Genomic DNA, 20,464 nt, shown 5'->3' on the forward strand with positions numbered 1-20,464 from the left:
ATGGATAAAGAAACTGTGGTTTATATACACAATGGAATACTACTTGGCAATGAGAAAGAATGAAATATGGCCCTCTGTAGCAACGTGGATGGAACTGGAGAGTGTTATGCTAAGTGAAACAAACCATACAGAGAAAGACAGATACCGTATGTTTTCACTCTTATGTGGATCCTGACAAATTTAACAGGAACCCATGGGGGAGGGGAAGGGGAAAAAAAAAAGAGGTTAGAGTGGGAGACAGCCAAAGTATAAGAGACTCTTAAAAACAGAGAACAAACTGAGGGCTGATGGGGGGTGGGAGGGAGGGGAGGGTGGGTGATGGGTATTGAGGAGGGCACCTGTTGGGATCAGCACTGGGTGTTGTATGGAAACCAATTTGACAATAAATTTCATATATTGAAAAAAAAAAGAATTGGGTAGGTCTTCACAATCATTTTTCGTTCTGAGTATTATTCACAAAATTATATTCACATGTAATCCATGACTTTTAAGTTACTTTGCTTTAACTTGTAAGTCCCTTGCCTGATTCCAAGTCTTCATGTCAAATCGGTAAGGAATTCTGTACAGGCCAGACCCCAACCTGGCACCTCTCCCTTCCTTGAGACTTTATGAGTCACCAGTGGAATTTAAACAAACCTTCTAGACAACCCACGGGAAGGGGCAGCAATACATTTTTATCGGTTATAAATTACCAACATTAAATTACCACAAAGAACACAAGCCAGTATTTTTCTCTCTTCCCCTCCTTCTCTCCCCAGGGGCTGGGGAGGGCCAGAAGCTTTATTTAAAGTGATAAGCATTACAGTTAACTGCTACCTATCAGTGGGCACCGTTTCATTGAGGCTTGTAAGTGACGACAATCCTGCTGGTCCCAAAACTGCCTTGCTCTGTTCAGCAGAGTGCTTTCCTAGTAGAGATGCCAACTAAAGGTCAAATGAAGATTCAGGAGTTGAGCTAATTGGTAAGTCTTACTTCTCCTTCCATTGTGATGTTCCATTAGGGACTTAAGACCTTCTGATCCTAAGTGGAGGAAATGTTGAAATTCCGCAAATCTGGTTCAAGTTTACAACTTGCATTTCCCCAGAAGCCTCAATAATGTTGCCTGTCCCCTGTGTATAATGCTCAACTCACAAACTCTTTCATCACTTCATTTGAAACTTAACCTTCTGAGATAAGGGCAGAGCAGACTTTACTTCCACCCCCACCCCCATCAGATGAGAAAAGCAAAGCCCAGTGCTTGTCCAAGATCACAGAGTCAGCAAGTAGCCAGGGTGCAACAAGAACCCCAAGATAACGAAGGATTCCCTTTGGAATGTTACAGCCATCGTGCCCTACTGCTTCCTGGTTTGGTGACCGAGGAACTTGGTTCCAGAGGCCTTCCTTTCATGCCCTTTTCCCCTGCCGAAGGATAACTGGAGCGAAGAGGCCTTAGCAAGTGAAGAGCCAGCCATATGGATGATGTCCAGGAACAGTATTTTGACTATAAAGGCTGTAACAAAGCCATGAGAAAACTGCGGGCCGGGCCAGGCCAGGAGTGTGGGCATACCACCACCACCAGGGAATCAGGAAGAATGCGTTTGCCAGTTGGTGATTTCTAACATGAGAAAGAGTTCTCTAAACTGAAAGATGAAAATACAAAATTAAAAGGGCCAGATAAAATGGCAATAATGCTCACTAGGAAGCCTTAGAGCATGGGTTTAGCCACAGTGATGGTGGCCTCAGAAGTCTTTACATCAATGCACACACACAAAAAAAAATATGTAGGAATGATCACAGATTTTCAATCCAAGATGGAAACCAGTCTTCTAGGTATTAAGAACATTTGGTGGGTTCAGATTCTCATCTAATGATGAGAGCCAATGGAAACTTGAATCTTTCCAAAGAAATCTCTAGCAGAAGGGAAAAGGAAATCACATGAAATGCCTGGAGGGTATAGTCTTATTTAGAAATCATAACCTGAAATAGACCATCAAGAGGATATAGGTAAAGCACAAGGAGAGAGAAACCAAAATTCTACCAGTACGAGTATGCTTCTGATCAACCTGTCTATACGTTGTTGAGAGACACCTGCATCTCAAGATTGGAGAACAGATTAGAAAAGACCTCCAGTCCCTTTCCATAACGCAGTCCTCTTGGCCCCTAAGAGTTAACCAATCAGAAGGAAAAGAGATGTTGGCCAAATTACAAAAATGAAAATGACCAACGTTAGAAAAATTCTGACCTTAATCATTTCTGATTTCTCCCATGGCGTATACCCAAAATAATCTGTAAAAGTGAGGGAAGACACAGGCAGTGTCCAAGTTTTCCAAGTGGGAAGAAGGACAGATTCCAAAAACAATAAACCACTGGCAAGTAATAAAAATCCTACCAGAGCATTTAGCAGGTGCTTTGCCATTTAGAAAGGAAAGCGGAGATCTTCAGGAGGCAGCATGGGTCATTAAGAGCAAGTCATGGCCTGGTGACTTTATTTCTCATGGCAAATGAACGGACAGAGCTGAGAGATTTAAGGATGCAGAAGACTTGCCATTAGCAAAATGTCTGACATTTTCTCATGATAACGGAGAAAGTGGAAACATGGGCTGGATGTTGGGAAAAAGAGCTAAATTTGTAGCTTGTTGGACTTGCCCAAGGAATGTTGATTGCTGTGTCCACATCCAGTTGGGCCACAGAGGAAAGTTCTCTAGTTGGCTTTGGAACTTAATCCTTTGTTTAGTCTTGGCCAATGTTTCTATTAATAACTTGAGTACAGACATAGAAGCATAGTGTGAAGCTACCTTATGAGAACTGATAGCTAAGTTCTCAGAAAATTTATGATGTTGACATCATGCTGTTAGCTTGTAATTGTTCATGGTGGGTATTTCGACTACAGAAGTTAGTAAGCACTATAAATCAGGGCCTTTCCTTTCTCCTCCCTGCAAGAATTGGCTGTTAAACATTTACCACCAAACCACTGAATAGAAAACAGGTGGATTACTTAGGACTTGCCTAAAAATAAGATTGTTGGGTATTTTTTTGCCTGTTTGCTTAAACAAATCTCAAGTCACTGTTAAGTCCAGGTTAGATCTGGTTTCAGGCAGAGTTGGAGGCTGGGCACCTGACATCCCAAGACTCAGTTTCTCTTCCTCTCTTGCTCTCCCCCTCCTCTGCTCCCTACCACGCTGGCTTCATCCAATAGTAATTCAAGGGTCTTCTATCAGTATGGCAGCCCCAGTGGAAGGAGAACTCCTCTTTCTCAATACTTTGAGCAAAAGATCCTATCACTTTGCTAAGGGGAAGACAACACTGATTGTTTAGTCTGGGTTACGTTTTCATCTCTGGGTAGAGACACTGAGAATGGGGAAGTGAGTGGCCAAAGGAAACTGATGATGCAGTGACCAGGAGGAAGGGAGATGGATGCTGGATGTCCAAGGAGCACGTGGCAACCCAGTACATTTGCTTCATCTGTGAGAAGGCAGAGAAATGATAATTCAGCCAAAAACGTATAATCACAGCCTGATTGAATTAATGGGCCTAGAAGGGCAGATCAGGAAATGTAAGAGCTATGCTCCAAGTGTTCAGCCACTCTTAAGAGTATTGTATTCAGTTCTTGGCACTGTTTTTTTACAAGGGACATTAGATATTTACAGGAATATCCATGAGGAGTTTGTCCTACAGCGATGTATGTAGAAAAACATATAAAAATGGTTGAGGAAACTAGCGAATGTTTGCTTAGGGGAAAAGGACCCAATTTCTGGAAAGCTATAGAAGAACTGGATATTGCATTGTACAATGGCAATTTACATGGAAGTTAGGTTCTCAAGTCAGTGGTAAGGCAAAAATCACATCTAGCCAAAGTCTCCTTGAAAATTACCTATGAAACATGGCAATACAGACGATGGGCTAGTACATGTGACATAGATGTATAAATGTATCATGTACTTAATAATGCACAAGATAATACAGATGCCTGGGTGGCTCCATCGGTTACGTATCTGACTCCCGATTTCGACTTGGGCCATCATCTCACGGTTCGTGAGCTCCAGCCTTGCATCAGGCTCTGTGCTACCAGTGAGGACCTCGCTTGGGACTCTTGCTCTCCCTCTCTCTCTGCCCTCCTCTGCGCACTCTCTCACTGTCCAACAAACATTAATAATGTACAACCTCATGAAGAGTACAGTCATTTAAACACCAGTATCACAAAACCCTATAAAAATGTATGGTGAGCAAATAAAGCCATTCTCCTATTTCACATCCACTTTGGGGCACATGGCAATGGAGTAGAATAGTGGGTGTGTTGTCGACAGCACCCCACTCACCCCTCCCTCGAAAGCACATTTAGCGGATTCGGTCAGTTGTATAAAAATTTTAACCAGCGTTTGTTCCTGGGAGAATTGAAATCTTGGCATTTCCCCAAGTAATACAAGTGTCTTTGTTATTTATAAACACCCGAGTTTATGCTAAGAGATGACACAGCGGTGCTGGTCACCAATAAGAGATGGGATTTGAGCATTGGGACTTTGAGCCAGCCCAACCTTGAAGGAGGTAAGAGGGAGGGAGATCAAGTTGCATCACGCAGCCAATGATCCAACCAGGTACGCCCATGTAACAAAACCCCAGTAAGAACTCTAGACATGGAAATGAGTGGAACTTCCTGATTGGTGAACATAAGAATGTATATGGACAGGGTGGAGCTGTCAGAAGCACAGTGGCCTGGGGACTCCTCACACATGGCTGTCATCTGAAGAAAGGGCAATCTTGTTGGGAACCATGCCCTTGAACCCATGGAGCCTGACACTAACACCACGTGATTGGCATCTAAGTTGTATACCAGTTGGTGTGCGAGCTATCAGAAGTTCGAGAAGCACGGAATGTGAGGGCACGGTACTTCTGGGGTCATAACTCCAGAAACACTACTGTTTCAAAGTAGGGACCAGACAAAATTAATACCCTGACCTTTGCCCCTAGGTCAAATATTTTTGAGAGGGAGAGAGCACGAGCCAGGAGGGGCAGAGAAAGGGAGACACAGATTCCAAAGCAGGTTCCAGGCTCTGAGCTGTCAGCACAGAGCCCGATGCGGGGCTCAAACCCACCAACCAACCGTGAGATCATGACCTGAGCCGAAGTCGGACGCTTAAATGACTGAGCCATCCAGGCGCCCCCAGCCCCTCTTTCTAAATCACAACAGAACCTGAGAGACCCTAATACTGTAATAACGAGGTAGGTACATCGATGACCCAATGGCTTCAAGGTTGGCAAGGTTGTGCTTTTGCCTTTTTGTTTCAGAGAAATGGGCATCACAAATACCCACAGTCAATTTCACAGACATTTAACGCGAGGGGGAGCCCCCTCGCAGTCTCTCTCAGGGCCACAAGGACAAGGCAGGCTTTTCCCAGTCCCTCCAGTCAAAAGCTAACAGCAGCAACACACATCCCAAACACGGTGTCCATTCCTATCCCTTAGGACACTCAGGGCTCCTGCCTGAACACCTGACACTCGAGGGCAGGGAACCCATTCCTAAGGAGAATTAGAGTCAAAGGCACGGTGACAGGGTGGACTTTCCAAGGGGAAGATCCTCCTTAGGAGACGGAGAATGAACTCCCTGTGACCAGCATGGTGTGAGCCGAGGGTCACAGCCACATCACGAGGACAGGCGGACAAGGATAGACACGTGATGGGGGAGGGGGCAGTAAGGACACCAATCCTTTGCAGCTTGGGAAGCTTCCGGGCTCACTGGACTGTTGGTACAAGGGAAAACCAGGGACAATCATCCCACATAAGGAAACCCTCCAGCTGGGTCCCCACCACCCGTTTCTCCACAATCAATCCTTCCAGAATTCCTCCTGCAGGATGTTATTTAGGGCAGTTAAGGGAGATTTTGGAATTACTTCAATGCCATTTAAATTCATTATCTAATGCTAATTAAAATGATTTGTTTCGCTGTCACCAAGGAAAATCTTGTTAGGGAAACAGACGAACTGCAGTAAACTGTGTCACCGAGCTGGGAGCTGATACGTGCTTACAGCTCCTCACGTCCCAGGTCAGTGCCAATTACCAGGGGGTGGGGGGTTGGAATTAGCCTGGAGGCATACCCGGCCTCCAGCAGGTTCCAAGGCCCAGCCAGGCATCTGAGGAGTGCTCCGTGGGATAGCAGGAGTCCTGCCTCTGACCCTCCGTCACTTTGTGGCAGTCACCACACCTTTCTGAAGGGGTTTCTATCAGCGGTTTGCAACTCGAGAATCACCAAGGGCACTTTTCAACAATCCACATACCCAGGCCCCGCCAAACACCAATGCTGTCAGAATTCAGGGAGACAGGGTCCAGGCGTCAGGATGTTTAAGCTCCTGAGGTGAGGCCAGTGTGCAGGTGAGGCTGTTTACCACTGCCTCTGACAGTCTCGAAGGACCCCCCCCCCCAGCCCTGTGCCTGGGTCTCCCCCCCCATTTCCAGCCTTATTGAGTCACAGGCAATCACTGGCTTAGCTCACCACTCTCCGGCAGACACTGGTTATGATGAATCGGACTCCACTGAATTCCACCGGAGTCATCAGTCAGGAGGGAGCTGTGGTTGAATCATGGCCCACGTCTTCACGTTGGGTTGGTACATGCCAAGCACATTAACTAGGTTCTCGGTCCCCATTTCACGAATGGCCCACAAGCCAAAAATTCAATTGGCCATGCACCACCCGCCTCCTTCACTTTGAGTAGCATTTTCATCGTTTTGCTGCTCTTTGTAACTTACCAGAGCAAGAGGGTGCGTTACTAAAGTTAAATTAGACACCTCTTTAATAACAGAATACCCCCAAAACAGTAGTGCTTTCAACCACCAAGAGTTTACTCTCCTAGCCTATAAATAAAACCCTGGCTTTCCAAACATGGTCCTGGGACTAGCACGATCCCGATCACCTGGAAACTTGTTAAAAACGCAGACGCTTAGGCTCCAAACCGTACCTACTGAATCAGAAATTTGGTGAACGGAGCCCAGAAACCCATTTTAACAACCCCGACGGGTGATTTGGGAACCCTGCCTTCATCAAAGAATTTGAGAGTTGGCAGACCAAGGCTAGAATAGTGACTCCATGGAGTCGTCAGGGACCCAGGCTCTCTTCTGCTCACCATTTTCATCCCAAGGGTACCAACCTTGTCCACAGGCTTCAGACATGGCTGCTGGAGTCCCAGCCATCACATCTAAGTCGAAAAGGAGTAGCACGGAGAGGAGACCAGAGACAGGCACTCACCTTAAGCAGGAATTCCTCTCCCTGGCAAAAATCTTTTCTGTGGCGGAGCTTAGAAATACCGTCTTTGAATTGGGCACAGACCATCCACCTAAGACTTGGGGTTCTGTTTCTGAGGTATTGAGTCAACTAGTCGTTCTGCCTTAATGAAGCGCTCCACAATGATACTAAGGAAAACCCAAACTTAGGGGTGCTCTCCCTGTGTCCAGGCGCTGCAGTAGATGTATGCTAGGACAGTATCTTGTTTAACATCCTAATTCCATGAGGCATTGTTACTCTTTGTAGCTGCAGTAACTGGGATTTGAAGGGGCGGGTTCCTGTGCCCGAGGTCACCGAACTAGGAAGTGGGTGGAGAATTTCAACCGAGGCAGTTCATCAGCAGACGGTTCTTAGCCCCAGAGCTGTGCTGCTGATACAAGTGTTGGTGGAGGAGAGGAGTGGTAACTTACCTCCTATCCATTCCTCATTGGCATCAACGACTTGGCTGTGATGTTGCCATTCCCGAAGGAGGGTGAGCTTGTATAGCAACCCTCCCCTGATTCTATATGCTGGTTTCTTCTTTTTCAGACTCACTTTTCAATTGACTAGGACAGGTGAACAGGGTGCCTGCACATTAAGAAGCTCAAGCCTGGGGAGCCTGGGTGGCTCAGTCGGTTGAGCGTCCGACTTTGGCTCAAGTCATGATCTCGTGGTTCGTGGGTTGGAGCCCCGCGTCGGGCCCTGTGCTGACAGCTCAGAGCCTGGAGCCTGCTTCGGATTCTGTCTCCCTCTCTCTCTCTGCCCCTCCCTTGCTCACATGCTCTCTCAAAAATAAACCTAAAACTTTTTTTTAATAAAAAGCAGCTCAGGCCTAATAGGAAGGAGAATCCAGGTTTTGTGGGGCCTGAAGCCTGACAAGTTAGCATCTCCCCTGAAGATTACGAATACAAATTTAGAAGCAGGCTTGAGAACGTCCAACAGTCAAGGGCTCTGATACATAAGCCCCACTGGCTTCACAAGAAATCGGCTTCCAGCCTAATGTTTCCCTTCTGGCACTGCTGGCTGACCCCGTGTGGCACTGGGGACACACGGCAGGGGGGTGGCCAGCAGGCATCGCCAACTGTTTCACTTCGAAGGGCCGTTGGAGAGGACATCAGCCAACGGTTTTCTAACTCAGTGTTTTGTTTTTAACAGCTGAACCCGGTTCGAAGCGGCAATCTCGCTCCACATCTGAGCGCATTACACAGATCTAAGTGCTGCTGCTCTGACTGGAGCCCAGGCAGGTGATCAGGACCCCCGTGTGCTCTGTCCCTACCTCCTGCCGCATCCCGGCTCCCAAGGCATCTCAGGGCTCCCCGGGCTCTTTGTTTGTTCTTAATGTTTTATTTTTCAGAGACAGAGAGAGAGAGAGAGAGACAGGACACCCCGAGACACGCCTGCACCCACACACACAGACACACACACAGAGGGGGAAGGGCAGGGGAGGGAGACTTTCCAAGCCCCTCTTCTTACAGGAGACAGAGTTAAGATACAGAGCTCAGCCCGTAAGTCACACAACCTTGTGGTTGGCAAGCTGGGGACTTGAACTCCTCCCTGCCCACAGATCTTTTCCTTCTCCCATGACAATTCTTCAATTCCTAGGCCAACCCTTGAAAACCGTGTACCGAGTGCTCTCGCACCTTGTCCCCAGTGCAGGATTTGTTGTACCAAAGAATCAAGCACAAGGTGTTGCCTTGGTGTTTCAACGGTGACTCAGGACACCCAGCTCCCCGCCCCGCAGTCCTGGACGGGGAAGGCCACGTACTTCTGCTCAGGTCCCCGGAGGCCATTCCCCCCAGACTGCTGGGCCTTTCTCCCCCTGGCACACACGGGGGAAGGCAAGAGGCAGGGAATGGCCTTAGTTGGCATTTTTGAAAGAAGAGTAGGCACCCTGGGGTCACAGGAATATCCAGGGTGCTTATAAACGAGCAGAGAGAGAAGCTATCTTAATACCGTGAAAAAAGAAAGGATTTAAGACATACTGCACGTAGGCACCATAGAGATTTTTCTCTTCAGTCTGGGATTTTTATTGCTGGTGGACTTACATACAGACTGCACACGGATTACTCTCTACTCGCTGGGATTTCAAGTCTTTCTGACTGCGCTTCGGGTCTGGGCAGAACTCCGAGAAACTTCTCTCGACAGTTAACTTGAAGTAGCTCCTTCCCATGCAAGGATGGCTGTACGTTTTGCCCACTTCAGTCTCGGGGTACACACTTGCCCATCAAGTGGCCTGCTCTGTTCTTCACCACTTTTCTTGGTTCATCCACGTCTCCAGGAGTTCTCTGTGGCTACGACTTAGGTCTTCTCATCACAAGGGGGAAATTCTCTTTTCGGGCCCTTTTCTCAGTGATTAAATCGCCCTGAAAATTCGCAAGCTGGTGGGCACCTGGGTGGCTCAGTCGGCTGAGCATCGGACTTCAGCACAGGTCATGATTTCACGGTGTGGGAGTTTGAGGCCCACATCGGGCTCTGTGCCGACCCGTTTCAGATCCTCTGTCCCCCACCCCGCCCCGCCCCTGCCGCCCCCCCTCCCCAGCTCTTGCAACTGCAATCTCTCTCAAAAATACGTTTCAAAAAATGTTTCAAAAATAAAAAAGTAAAATGCCATCTGAATCTAACAGGGTCTTCTACAGAATGGCCGTGTCCTAACTGCAGTGGACAAAATTCAAGCAGATATGCAGGGATCTCTGCCATCCTCAACTTTCTCACGCTACGTTGCTCTCACAGAAGACCTGCGTTAGTACCTGTTTTTTGCTAACTGAAAGAAATACAAGAGGGATTTCGCTTTTAGGGAAGCGGAAAGCTACAGAAGGCTGCGGCGTTCAGGGTGTTTGCGCCGAGCCTCTGTGGAAGGGGGGCACCCCGGCAGCGGGCAGTGCCCCCACCAAGTCCCGGCCCAGGGCAGCAGCACCCAGCCTTTCCCACGGGCGGGCCGCCCTAGTATTTATTAAACTGTGTCTGCGAGCAGGTGTGCTTAGCCTCGATTTATTTCGCTCACCCCTTAGCACAAGTCCTAACCTAACAAAAAAGCCTCAGGCCGGTTATTTCCAGGGATCTGGAAACACTCAGAAAACCTTCCGGATTGATTAACGGTAACTGCTTTCTCCGCTTGATCCCATTTTGTTTCCACAAGGGCTCACAGGATCGCATTACTTTCAGAGAGTGGGAAAGCCTGTCCTCGTTTGCCCTATTTGGAAATGGGCATCCCCTGACGGCTACCTTCTAGAAAGGGGGACTCCATCTCCCAGGGTTTTTCGTCCAGCAAGGTCGCAGACAAACGGATCATTACGTCGGAGGTGCAAGGCAGAAACGAGAAGCCCAGGGGTCAGGGCAGAAATAGTTTCAGAACAGGAAAAACACGGTTCTCCTCCAAGTATGGAAGAACGCGTTGAAGGAGGAAAAAAAGCAGGACGGTCAAGCTCTGTACGTTGATGGGGCTCAGGACACATGCGCTGGAGGAATCTGGCGAGCAGCAGGGGTAGGACGACTCTCTGACCTTCTCCAAGCAGGTCCTAGGACCCGCACGGGAGAGGTTCCCTCCCTCCACCTGCTGGAAAGCGATCACCCTGGTGTCCCACACGGAGGGACGCCAGGAGAAATCCTAAGGAGCGGGACTTGCTGTTTCCCCCAGTTGACTAAGCTCCTATCCTTTTTGTTTTATTACATCTTCCCGTGACTTTCCTCTCAAAACGCCCAGGTTTACTACTTCTCTGGGTCTGAATTTTCTCACCAAGGCTCTTGTGTCATGGAGAACTTAAACCAATTTGTGCCCTTTTCCCCTGCTCGTTTTCTGCTACCGGAGCTCCGGCTCAGAAAGGGTGGCTTAGAAGGGCTCAGAAGAATACAGAAAAAGATTATTTTTCCCTCCTCTAACACAGACGCATTTGTGTTCAGTGAAAGACTACTAGAATAAAATGACAAAGTTACAGCAACATTTACAGGGCAATAGAAGTCCTTTCTTGAGTTGTCTCCACTTTGGACAGAAAGTATTTGTGGCATATTGATCTCGACATTTTACGACCCACCTTTCCCGAATCTGAGCTCTAATTAACAGTGTGTCAAGCAACATTATATCCCCCTAGAAAAATCAAAAAATCTTGTGGTTTTGTAGCTAACGCTCTAGTAGGCCTTTCAACGGGGCACATCTTTTTTGCCCTATTTCTAGACTTTTGATAATTTTACTTAACATAGTTTTGTATACTGCAGCCCTGTGACTTGGTAAGTAAACAAGGCAAGGTGTTATCCAGAGGAATCATAAACATACACTGTGACAGGCTCCACTCACATGCAAATCTCACGGGCTTCTGACCCCAAGCCCCTCCTATCTTCAGATATCATCTTGAATCTGACACATAAGCAAACAAAGGTTCACAAAGATTGTGATTTACTTACATGCCTGGTCGGAGCCGGGGCCCACTCTCAAAGCCAGATCCTCCGCAAACACCAAGCCGTTTTCTCCGTGATACGACCCTCCACATCCCCTCACATTTGTAGGGAATCTTGTTTGCAAAAGTGCTTTGTAAATTGAGGGAATAGGAGGCAGGTGGCCTGTGTCGTAGATGAGACACTGAAGAGTGAGATCACCTCCCCAGCAAAGGCAGAAGTCAGGCAGGGCCCATGTGCCCTCCAGAAACCCCCCTGGAGTCAGCCTGTCGTCTCTGGGCCAGACCCACAGTCCACCCCTGGAGGCCAAGGCTACTGTACGAGCTGAAATCCCCCCACTTCTTTGCTCTTGCCTACCCTGAGCAAACAAACAGCCCTTCCCAACCTGTCTAGCTCTTTGCCTCCTACTGGAGCTGGCTGATAGACTCTGCAGGAAGGTGGGGGTCACAGGCCGCCGCTGAAGGTGCTGTTCCCATCAAGGTCATTTGCATCTTACCAGCTGAGTTGAGCTCAAGTATTTTCCCTCTCAGCTCACCCTGTGGGGAGAAGAGATGAACTAAGGGGCCTGCAAACCGGATCTTACTACCCTCCTACCCTGGGCACCAGCTACAAATAAAACAATGACTTACACCTGTGACCTTCTTGCCTACGGAACCCCGCTGATGTTTTAAACTGTAAAATATGTACCTGAAAGTGGTAATGAGTTCATGGAAGTTTCTAGGTGATCTCTTAGCCAATATATACCCAAACGAACAAGTATATTTTGCCTTCTAGGGCAAGGATTGCTGAAATGTTTTGATTGTTGTTTTTTTAAATGTTTATTTATTTTTGAGACACAGAGAGACAGTGCGTGAGCCGGGGAGGGGCAGAGAGAGAGAGAGGGAGACACAGAATCTGAAGCAGGCTCCAGGCTTTGAGCTGTCAGCACAGAGCCTGACACAGGGCTCAATCCCAGGAACTGCGAGATCATGACCTGAGCCGAAGTCGGAAGCTTAACCGACTGAGCCCCCCCACCGGGGTCCCCTGAAATGTTTGATGTTGATGGAAGGTTCCAGAGCTGTCACAAAGGCCTTTCTGGCCATCCCCAAAGCCTGGCCCTGAGGGAGCCCCACCTGGGCTGTGTCAGGCCCAGCTGAAGGTCCTTTACATATTTCACTTTCAGGACTTACCCGCTGGTTTGGAGTTTGTATATTTAAATGACCTCTGACCTATTTTCCTCCTCCCGCAGCCTGGTAACCACCATCGTTTGCTCGGTTTCTTTACAAGTTTGGCTTTTTTAGACTTTTCATATAAGAGGTAGCATAACAGTGTTTGTTCTTTGCTGTCGGACAGCTCTCATTTGGCATGAATGCCTTCAAGATCCACCCGTGTTGTTGCAAATGGTGGGATTTTCTTCTTTCTCATGGCTGAATAATGCCACACCATGTGTGTCCATATATAGATATCGATATATAGATATAGATATAGATAGATGTATGTATGGATACACACCTACCATATTTTCCTTACATATTCTTCCATTGACGGACACTTAGTTGGTTTCCATCTTGGCTATTGTAAATAACCCTGAAATGAACTAAAATACCGTATGGTGATTTCGGGCAGCAATCTCGTATTATAAACATGCAACTTGCAAAGAGACTATCTTGCTATTTCTCACCACAAAAAATAGTAATTGTGTGACGGATGGAGGTGTTAGCTAATGCCACAATAGCGCTCCCGTGGAAATATATAAATTTACCCATCAACCTGTTTATACACTGCCACATGTCAGTTATCTCAATGTAACGTTAAAAAAAAAAAAGTTGTAAAGCCAAAAAAAAAAAAACCCAACCCCACATATATAAGCTCATGTAATTCTCACAGTGACAATGACCTGTGCATTATGTTTTTATAAATGAGGAAGCTGAAGCAGAGAGCTTATGTGACTTTTCCGAGGAAGCCCAGCTACGAGCCAGGCTTCAAATCACAATGGGGCTCTGGGCGGATGCTCCTAGCCGCTATGCTATACTGCTTCTAACTTGACTGGATTTTCCTTTTCCAAAGGGGTGTGTTTTGTGTGCAAATATATAGAAGATACCTCACCCTAACCCTGTTCACCTCTAGGAGTCCAGCAGTAAACAAAAGTTTTGAAGGCAGTGGAAAGCTATTATGGAAAACCAAAGCAGGCTAAGGTCCAGAGGAAAAGATGGGACGTTGTATTTTCCCATCTGTAATCAGCCTGGATTCAAAGACCCATGATTTTACGTGTCACTAACAAACACAGCTGCCTGTTAAAAATGGCCAGGCCAAGATGCCATCAACTCTAAGATGCATCCTTTCAGATTTGTCAGACTAGGAAAAAAAACAGGTGTGCACTTTTTAATATTTACTTTTGAGAGAGACAGAGCATGAGTGGGGGACAGGCAGAGAGGGGGAGACACAGAATCTGAAGCAGGCTCCAGGCTCCGAGCTGTCAGCGCAGAGCCCGACGCAGGGCTCGAACTCAGGAACTGTGAGATCGTGAGCTGAGCCGAAGTCAGACGCTTAATCGACGGAGCCTCCCAGGCGCCCCCAAAAGATGTGCATTTTTAGCACTGATGAAATACAGTAAGATCCAGGCAAGCAGACGAAAGAGCTTGAGACCCAGGGGAAGGAGCTTCCGCAGCATCTCGTGCAAAGGCCCACCACATTCCCATGTCCTGGTTTTAACGTTCTCCCACATTCTAACCAGATGCTAGTTCAGAAGAGTATCAACACCCGCTAACTGTGGCCAAGGGAAAGAAAGGTGGTGTGATTTGCAACACCTGGGTCATCTGAGCCAGGTGGAGGCAGGTCACGATGGGTTCACCTTCCCCAAAGAGGGCGACTGTGAAATGTGGGAGGGGAACCCTGTATCTGCTGGGTTATTGACACAAGCAGACACAACAGTTCTCTATTCGGAACTAGACTTAGGTATTAAGCAAAAAAGATAGAGCAGAGGAGTCCATTTGGCAACAGAAATGAGCCCTGACTTGTCCTTTTCCCCCATGTGGCTTTCTTGCTGTCACACACACGCACACATACACACGTCTTTAAGAAGCATGATCTTTCTTGGGGCGCCTGGGTGGCTCAGTCCGTTAAGCATCTGACTCCGGATTTTGGCTCAGGTCGTGATCTCACGGTTCACGAGTTGGAGCCCTGCATTGGGCTCTGCACTGACAGTGTGGAGCCTGCTTGGGATTCTCTGTCTCCCTCTCTCTGCCCCTCCCCTGCCAGTGTTCTCTCTCTCTCTCTCTCTCAAAAAAAGAAAAAAAAAAAAAAAAAAAAAAAAAGCACGGTCTTTCTTTTGTCCACTGCAAACGGCTGAAGGTAACAGCAAGTCCAGCACATGTCTTTACTGGTAGGTTTAACAATAAAAATATGAGTTCTAAATGCACGAGGGTTTCTAAAAGGAAAGTCTGTTTTCAAACATCTGGAAGTCATTTAAACTATCTGAATTATTCATTATGCTTAATTACAGCCATCAAGAGCACAGTCAGATGATTCTCATAACCTCACCGGGTTCCCATCAGCTCCATTCAAGCGGTCATCACACAACAGGCACAACTAAGCGCTAATCATTTTCCCTCAAGACATAATTCCCCTCAGAACAACAAGAGAGCACGGACCAACATTTCTCACTGCCACATTTCTGCAGCTTTGTCCACTTAGATTCAGCAGCGGGCACAAACCCATGTTTAAAAGTTGGATTAAACGTTTTGATCGAAGAGTCCAAACATTATTCCTTTATAGGGATGGGAGTAGGAACAGCAGCGTATCGTGCAAGGCACTCTCTGGGGTACAAACACGGACACGGCGGGCAGCGTGTTTGCACACTTGGGAATGCACATAGAGGAGCCCTTTGGTTACTGTGCAGGAAAGTCATGGGATCCAAGGAGCATGCTGTGTCTCCTGCTTAAGAATGTTCATTTAAAAGACTTAAGAATTCGCCAGGGAGCAGGTTAGGGAATTCGGGTTAGGTCCCTTTAGTGGTGGTGTTTTAAAATTTAAGAAAAGATGTGAGGCACCTGGGTGGTGGCTGGATTGGTTAAATGTCCGACTTCGGCTCAGGTCATGATCTCACGGTCCGTGGGCTCGACCTCGCGTGGGGGGTCTGCGCTGACAGCTCAGATTTTAGGTTCGGTGGCTTCCTCTCTCTCTGCCCCTCCCCTGTTCACACCCTGTCTCTCTCTCTCTCTCTCTCTCTCTCTCAAAAATAAATAAACATTAAAAAAATTTTTTTTAAACAGAAAAGATGAATTAGTTTGCTAGGGTGGCCATAACAAATACCACAGACTGGGTGCATTAAACAACAGAGATTTATCTCCTCCCAGGACTGGAGGCCAGAAGTTCAAGATCAAGGTGTCAGCAAGGTTGGTTTCACTGAGTGGCTTCCCTCCTTGGCTGTCTTCACGTGGTCTTCTCTTATGTGAGTGGGGTCTCATCTCCTTCTAAGGACGACAGCCGTATTGGATTGGGGTACACCGTATGTAAATGAAGTATGTAAGACTTCATTTTACCTATGTTACCTCTTTAAAGGCTCTGTCTCCCAATACAGTACATTCTGACTTATAGGGGGGTTAGGATTTCAACTCACCAACTCAAAGGGGCTTAATTGAACATGTATCAGGTAGAGATTATTATACATTTAGTTTCCTTAGGTTAAGCAAGATCAGAAGTGAGAAAAGAGCTCAAGCAGCAGATTTTTATGTTTGGTTAGCTCATTAGTTCTGGCGTAGAAAGTTTATGGTTAGTGGCTCAGTATTAACTGCTGATTTTGAGACCTTGTGCTCTCTTAGTCTAAAAATACGCACACACCCTCATCTTTCTCAGACTTAAGAGTGATTAACCTGCTATAATTAAGATGTAATCTTTTCAAAATTTCTTTGAACGTAGTAACAGAAGCGCCATGTCCTAGAAGAGCCAATCCTCTGAGATCAAGCATGCAGGAAGTTTCCTGTAAGGGTCCTGATTCCATTACACAAAGGCATGGCACCCCAGGCTTAAAAGGAAAACAGGGTTCTTCCTTCTTTGTAGGCAGAGTCTGATCCCTGGGGAAAGCGTGGGGTTGGTGCAATCTGAAAACTGCAAAAAGCTGAATTTTGCAATGAAAGACATTCTCAAATCAAGCTCTTCCATGGAAAATAACCTCCCCGGCCGCAGCCAGCCAGGTTCTTTTTCAGTTTGGTTGAAACCATGTGTAGATTTCTGCTAAGACTAAAAACGGTACACGCTCACTGGAACAAAGTGCCTGGGAGAGAAGCCACCGGTGAGTGTGCACTTGCAACAAATATCTGGAGGAACAGAGAGCAGTGAAGGAGGCAGGGCTGAGAAAGGTGAATGCAGAAGAGCAGGTGAAATCTCCCCGTGGTATAAACGACATGTCAGCAGTTCGAGGTTCTAGGTACTGGGGAGAGACGTGGGATAGAAAACGGGGGACTGCTTCAAAACTGGTTTACTACCACTCCAAACCTTGGCAGAAGTCCTCGTCTGGACTTGCATTGGTTCCATTCCACTAAGCTAGGGCCCCGGTGGAGAAGACAGCACAAGGGAGAGGCACTGTCCTTACGGTAAGTATATGGGTTAATTCAGATCTGCACAATGAGTGTTGAGCAACTAGAAAACTGGCAGGCAGGTGGATTTCTCTCCAGAGGCACTTAAGGGCCCCAGACAAAAGGCCTAGACATCCTGATGTCTGGAGGACTTCAGTGAAACAGCAGCCCCTACACCTGTGCTATAATAACAGGCTAGCCCGTTTCTAATCAGATTTCAGGGTCTTAAATATACAGAGAACCAAAGATCTCCCCAGCAAAGCTTCAAACGTAAGAGACCAAAGTAAACCAAAGAGCAATAATAGAAAAGAGACAAAGCAAAGTAAAACAAAACAAAGCAAAATGAACATAAAATACGACATCCCGAGAAGAGAGAGTTCATCCAAGGCACACACACACACACAAAGGACACTTCAGTGGAAAGGCTGGCAGAAGATGTAGAGGAAATAGGTCTCTCATTTCTGGGCAAAACAAAAAGCCAAAGAAATGAAAATAGAAAACTAGAGGATCAAACCAGCATTCAAAATGGTAGTTAACAGCAATTCCAAAGAATAAAGAAAACAGGGAAAAAAAAAAAAAAAAGAGAGAGACAGAGACGGAAATGATACAAATGCAACTCTCAGAAGGGAAGAACTGAAATTTTCTAAAACATCTCCAAATGCCTGGCATGAAGGATGGGAAACAGACACACCTCATACAATGACCTGCAAGATAAGGCAGCTGGGGATTAAAAAGTGTCCTGTCACCTTCCGGAGAAGCACTGTCCCTGCAAAAGGGCACATATAAAAAAGGGTGGGAACGAGGGTGGTGTAAGGGTTCCATAGCAACCCTAAATCAAAGAAAATATTGACCCACGTCCTTAAAATTTTGAGGCAAAATTAATTTCCAACCAAAATTCTATATCCAGCTCAACTAGGCACCCAGGCGTGAAAGGGTGTGTAATGAAGATGTTCACTCTCACCTGCATTCTTTCATAGCAAGTTACTAGAGATTATGCCCCATTCAAGAGGGGCTTAAGCAAGAAAAAAATGCATGGGATCCTGGAAATGGGCTTTCCGTAGGAGAAACGAAGAGACGGCCAGGATGATGATGGTGGTTGTATAGCAGGTCCTCAGGACACCCAGAAAGCCAGTTGCCTCCAGGAGGGGTGTCTCTAAGGGGAAATGGGAATGCTAGCCGGCTCAATGTGTTACAGTGTGGAAACTAATATTGGGAGTCAGGTTAGCACACTCTTGGCAGCAGGTGTCTAAGGATCCAATTCAAAATGGCCTGATGAGTGGGCTTACTGCCTCACGGAACCAGGAGTCCAGTAGCAGGGCATCTCCCAAGGACTCATTTCTCCCACAGATCGACTTTCCATCTTTGGCTCAGCCATGGTCAGCATGCTGTCTTCTACGGCTGCGATAGCGCGCCTGCTCTGAGCGTCCAGTGAGCACATCCAAGGTTGGCTGGCATGAGAGGGACCCTTCCTGGGGCGGGGGGCCTGTGATCTAAGAAACCTTCCCCAGGAACCCCACTTCCAAGGTTCACTGGCCAGCCGCCTTCAATCCACCAGTGACTCAAGGAATAGGCCCCCGGGATTAGTTCACACCAGAGTTCTTTTGGACAAGCCACACCACGAAGTGTTCGCGTGGCCCCGCGGAGTGACGGAGGAGGCTGCTAAAACCTCGGCACTTCTAGGACCCACGTGTGGCACAGTGGCACCAAAGCACGCCAGTTAGGACACCGGAGCCATGGGGAAAGGTGGGGACACCTGAGTAACATGGGAGCCTTTCCAGGCTGAAGAAAGGAGGAAAATGGTACCTGCTAGAAACGTTGAAGCAATTCTGATGAGAAGGTTGGGAAAAACCAGGAAGGATGTAGAAAAATAAGCGAATGAAAATGAAGGAAGCAAGTTGATTAACACCAGGAAAACCGAAATGGTATGGGCCACGTAAGGGCAGTTCACTGCTCAATTGTTTACCAACCTAGGGCAGCATCACCACCTAAGACCTGAACACGGACTTCTCCAAAATGATGCCGTTCTCCTGGGACGACGGAGAGAAGATGGGGACCAGGGCTGGGGAAAGGTCTCCATCTGTAATGCCCACAACCAACATTTGAAAGGGAACAAATAAAACCCGCAATAAAAACTCCAAAGCGTTTCAAAACGCAGTGGAGCTGAAAAGAAGGGGAAGTAGTTCCTTCCCAGCTGGGCAAAAGCAGGGGTGTGGAGGAGCGGGCAGAGGAACACAGGCTGCGTTGGCCCCACTCTACTCTAATTTTATATGTTTGTTTAGTCTCGTAGACAGAACAGTAGGGATTTTCTCCTCCTCTTGGTGAACACGCCCTTTCCGTGGACAACACAAGCTCCCAGTGTGTTCGTCAAACAGAAGCAAGCTCTGCTGTTGGCTTTTCTGTATTTACCTCCTCACCTCAATCCCCCACCACCCTGAGACCCGGTGGGGGTTGGGGAGAGGACCCCCAAGTTACAGGCATGGGCTCTCGGGCTCCAGGGCCAGGACTCCCTGTCCCTGGCAGGTGGGATGCTGGTATCCTGTGGGGGTGCGGTGGGGGGCAGTGCTGGACCGCCACAGTCCGCCCAGGTAAGGCACAGCAACTCCGCAGCAGGTGCCCTGCAGTGACAGACCCCAGGGTGTGTCCGGACAGGCTACTGGGAGAAAGCTCTGGGGCTCGGTGAGTGTCCAGGGCAGCCAGGCTGTCACAGGCGGGGGCGACGATGAGTCTACCAACCCTTCAACTTTGTTGCTCAACGCCAAGCACAGTTTTAAAATTCAAACAATCTACCTGCACCTAAATTTAAATTTCTGCACTGTTCACAAATTTGCATTGCCTTTCTTCTAACTCGAACCCTGTCAAGTCTTCAGCTGCTTAAGGCAAACTCCTAAGGAAAAATGCCCGATCACAGGGAGCTATTTACTGGGAAGGCGCGGCTCCCAAGATAGGGAGACTTTCCCGGTGACCTTGACCTTCACCCAGCCCCCACTGTGACCCCCTCATTCTTGTAGCACATTTCCTCTCAGGAGCCTGAACTTACCTGAATGCCTGGCCAACAAAATCTAACCCCAAACCCAATCCCCAAACCCAATCCCCAAAGCAGCAGGGAATGTGGCGGCTGCTGTCGCCTCAGGCCATCCTGTCTCTGGGTCATAAGGCTTCCTGAAGTGCCTGCAAAAACGCTTAATTTTCACCTCACTGCTCCCAACAGACTCCCCAGGAATCCCTTTTTCTACACCCTGACTTCCTTCAAGGTCCCCAAGTGCCACCCCCTCCCTGAAGCCCTCTCAGACCACTGCTC

The 20,464-nt window shown here is 47.6% G+C and overlaps 1 long non-coding RNA gene across 2 annotated transcripts in view; it reads right to left on the reverse strand.

Annotated features, from left to right (window-relative positions):
• Positions 1–12,031, reverse strand: part of LOC125150124 (uncharacterized) — a 191,388-nt gene extending 179,357 nt beyond the window's left edge. For both annotated transcript variants that reach the window (XR_007146240.1, XR_007146239.1), the window contains exon 1: positions 11,624–12,031. This is a non-coding gene — a long non-coding RNA (uncharacterized LOC125150124). The remainder of the gene's footprint in view (positions 1–11,623) is intronic.
• Positions 12,032–20,464: the final 8,433 nt, after the last annotated feature.

This window comes from Prionailurus viverrinus, chromosome D4 (assembly GCF_022837055.1).
Source record: "Prionailurus viverrinus isolate Anna chromosome D4, UM_Priviv_1.0, whole genome shotgun sequence".
Lineage (NCBI taxonomy): Eukaryota > Metazoa > Chordata > Mammalia > Carnivora > Felidae > Prionailurus > Prionailurus viverrinus.